Here is a 4,710-nt window from a genome sequence, read left to right on the forward strand (position 1 = left end):
TCCCGAAACCACTCTCCAAAAACTGCCCGCCCTTCCCAAAATAGTCTCTTCTAACCACATGTAGGCTTGCCCGCACACATTGAATTCTCTCTTTTTTGGCATTCTCCATCAAAGGTGCCGATTTTCATTCTGAGACTTTTTGGGTGGTTTCATTCGTTTTTAGTGTGAGGATAGAAGATCCCCTTAACATCGCAAAATTGGGTGGAGTTAGCCAGATGAACCTTTTGGAGGTTTTCGGCCAAATATGGAGAAACCACCTTACAACAAAACTAAATGCATGAGAACAACTGCAGAATTGGCGAGTGCACATATGACCTTTGCACCTGCAGTGATGCATTTATGCATGCCACAAAAATGGAGTAGAACTCTCGAGTTTTCAGAGTTTCTGTGTGCAAAGGGGTGCCCTTGAGCACCCTCTAGATTGCAAGATAAAGTCTAGTTGGTGAGCTCCAAAACTCATGTGGCGGGGTATCATACACAGACCCTGTATCTATTCAAAATCGTCAAAGGAGTCGCAACCATCATCGCATGGGGGCAACTCTAAGCCAACTCTCTAGTGCATTCCCTCTAGGATATATGCTCAATATGGATTCATTAGAAAGTGCACATAGTAAAAGACATGGATAATGTCAGCAATAATCTAAAAAAATACTCCAAGATACAAAATGAGTTTTTATTTATTATTGAAAACGTTGTCGAGAATCCATGACTTATGTGTATGTCATTGCATTCTTCCAATCAATATGCTATGCATGCACACGTTTTGGATAACCTTGAATTCATTAAACAACAATTACCATATGAGCGAATCCTTTAGGAGATACTCTAAGCTGCAAAGATTCAATTTCATTTCAGAAATAATTATATTATTAATTAATTGGGCCTATGATCTCTCTCTCTCTCTCCCTCTCTCTCTTAGAATCAACATCATAATCAGCTACGGATTCACCTCTAGTTGGATTCACATCTAGTTTCTTATTATTTTTTACATGAATTCACATCTACTTGCTTATTATTTTTAACTCCTAGAAAGTACCATAGCCATAGGTTTTGATCAAACCCCAATCTGTGCAATTTCAAGATTCTACAAGTGTGGATGCTCTTTCTTGCACAAACCTTTGAGTGTTTGGCATCAACAAAGGAGCATAAAACATTCAAACTCTACATATTGTGTCAATCTATAAATCTAGCTCTTAGTTAGCTATGATGATCTAGAGAGAAAAAGGATTATCTTGACCATCTAGAATACGTTCCCCCCCTCGAACCTTTTCCTGTAAAAACCTCTACCATCCTCTCTTTTTTCCCTACTCCATGCTACTGACTTCTCTCAAACCCACATCATAACTTCAACTACCCATTCAAGCCCTGACTTTTTTGGACTTTTCCTCCATATCTTTTTCCTCCCACCACCTACCATGGCTTTTCAAATTGTTCTTGTTGTCACCTCTATTGATCCAACTTCATGGACCATTCCACCCCCCCCTTCCTGATGTGAATTTTGCTCTTCATTCTCCTGAGTACCACCATTGTCAATGCTTCAATATGCCTGCCCAATTTTTCTTGTCAGGTTTATTGCCTATATCTCTTAACCCTATGTTAAATTTGTTTGTGATTCTAGCACAAATTCGATGAAAATTTTGCATTCAAAATGTTTGAACACGTTCTCATGTAGAGGTCTCGCATTCCTTTGCCTTTATTAAAACATAAACCTTTTGTTTTTTTCTTCTAGAGTGTAGTAGAAAAACCTGCATACACCATGTGTTCAAGGGTTACCATTGAAACCCCTACTTCCATACAGGTCCTTCATTGCTTTTCCTTTGGAAAAGTTAATTTTATAGTTTTGTGAATCAAAACATCCAAGTTTATAGGTATTATTTTTTATTTTATTGGATCAAAACACTCCTAGTGTTGGGACCACATAAGTTTGGTTACCTCGAGTTTAGGTGGATCTCATAAGTATTCCACTTGTAAGGATTAATGACCAAATCAAATCATAAATTAATGATCTTATATGGGAGTACCACACTCATATATGGGACTTCAAATGTCATGTTCAACAAGATTCCAAATATATTTAAATATCACATTTGGAAATTCAAATATTCCATGTGGGATCATATTGATTCACTCCCAAACTGGACTTCTAAACTTGTATGTGGAACTTTAAATTGATGTTCAGGACTTCAAAGATTTTGTATGGTATATTGATACACTCCTATATGAGAGTACCAAACTCACATATTGTTCTTCAAATGTCATGTTCAACAAGATTTGAAATACTGGTGCAAGGTACTAGTTTAATCCATCAAGGCTATTCGTTAAAGACTTTAAATACACACACGGGCTATTGGTTAAAGGCTTCAAATATTCACATGGGATAAATTGATTCAAATATCATATTTAAGGGTTCAAATACTCAAGCGAGATATTGATTCAAATGTCATGTTTAAGACTTCAAATATTCATATGGGATATTCATTTTAAGATGTCACATATGGGGAATTCAAGTATTACCTCTCTCATAGTCAGCACATGACCAATTAAAAACAAGTATACACCTCCATTGGACAACTTCTTGATTTCTAGCTTTATCACACGAATGCTAACCTGCATGCAACTCCATACCACACCTCGGGGGGGTCACGAATGCTAACCTGCATGCAACTCCATACCACACCTCGGGGGGGTCACTACGTAAGGCCTATATTGAAAGTCCCTTATCTGTAAAAAATTTCATGAATAAAATGTACCCCTTTTCTATACAAATCTGTAAATTTTTTCCAAAACTATTTTAAATAGTCCCTTATGCATATTTATTTCTATAAATTTTAGAAATAAAAAAAATCCTTCTGTTGAACTCACGTGATAGGGTTACATATGATGAGTGACCCCCTCGAGTACCACACTCCGTTTTCACATATATCTCTCTTGCTAGGCTCAGCTTCCCACTTAATGACATTCAAATGTCATGTTTAAGACTTTAAGTGGTAATCTGGGATATTGATTCAAACCATCAAGGGCTATTGGTTTATTCCCATAAGGGAGTTCCAACTACCATGCAAGAGATGACACAAAAAAATGAAATCCCATGAGCAAACTCGAAATCCCATGAGGGAACTTGAAGTCCCACCATGGAAGCTAAAAATGCCTAAAGAAGGATATGGATAGGATATATTATTGAATGTCTAAAGAAGAACCTAGCTGGTGAGGCAAGCAAAGAATGAAAGACAACTTACCCGAAAGAAGACAATGGGAAACCAAGGTTTGTGCAAGGTCATGTTGAGGTGTGTGTGGGTTGCAGGGAGGGAGCAGGTTGTAGGTACTTAATCTTCCAAGATTTTATGGGTGGGAGGTGTGAAAATTTGAAATTTACGGGAGTAGGAAAAATTCAACTATCGTTTTCCCCCCCTCCGGTGATACACGTAGCAAAATTGGATATCCCAAACAAGTGCAATGTGGCCTAAAATGCTTCAAAACACAAATAGGCCAAAGGGCATGCTATCGGGTTTGATGTTGTGTATTATTAAATGCAATCACCTTTGGCATGCTTATGAGCCATATAGCGAGCAAGTGCATGGAAAAAGAAACAATTCAAAATTGTAAATAGTGTTGGATTTATTAAAAGATCTTTTCACATGCACAAATTGCACTTTTTCAAATTCTTTCATTTTAGGGTGAATCTAGATACCAATACCAAGAAATATCAATGTTTTAAGACCACCATACAGTAGTACCACTAGTTGGATTCAAAATTTTCAATCTGTTCATGTTTTGGTTTTCAACAAATCAAAAAAAATTTGTGGAGCGTGCCCTCAAATGGGTAGCATCACTTTAGCACAACATTAGAGGCCCATTAGCTCATGCCTAATGCTCTCATTTAAGTGTATCCTTGGGTGGAGGAGAAACTCACATAGTGTACTTTTGAATGATTACTTGGTTGCATGTATGTATAGAACAAAAATTTGATGATTTTGAATAGATTGTTGTATCCTATACTCTTCAGGATGCATGCTTCACATGGAGCATATCACTTGTAATGCTTTAACGGTCTCATTTCAGATCCTTATTTCATAATGTTTTTCTCTCATGTTCAAGTTTGGAATGTGTACAACTTGAAGACAAACTTTGCCAAATTCCCTTCAGCAATGCATAAGTTATGGGTAATGCAAGATACCTATATACAGAAAAGTCCCCGAACCTCACCAAAAATGGCTGCGCCCAAGCAAAAAATGACCCACTAGTGCCATTCCTCTCATTACCATCATGTTTTTTACATGATTATGGGAGAATGGCACTAGTGCCATTCTTATCTCTATTACATGATTTGGATCAAAAGAATTTCTAGCCACCTCAATATATGGTGATTGGGTGATTAGTTCAATAGAGGGTAACAAGTCTACTTTGCAGACTTGTTTTCCTTGGACAGTTATTTAGGTAAACATGAAGATGGAGGGGGAGCACTTTCTAACACGTCACTCCAAGGGATAGCTTCCAATCAGATTGTGTGATCTTGACACCTTAGAGGGATCTGTCAAAGGCATGTGTTGGGATAAGAATGCCTTCAAGAAGTTGCTCTGTGGTTTGATGGAGACCATTGCCGATCCATCATAGTATGTATTGCTATCATTTTTTACAATGATAGAGATGGTAAATCTCAAGCAAGCAATGGTAGAGGCTTGATTTTGGCATAGAAGGTTCGTGGATGTTATC

This window comes from Dipteris shenzhenensis, chromosome 30 (genome assembly GCF_047967505.1).
Source record: "Dipteris shenzhenensis isolate YYH24624 ecotype China chromosome 30, Dip_SZ_1.0, whole genome shotgun sequence".
Lineage (NCBI taxonomy): Eukaryota > Viridiplantae > Streptophyta > Polypodiopsida > Gleicheniales > Dipteridaceae > Dipteris > Dipteris shenzhenensis.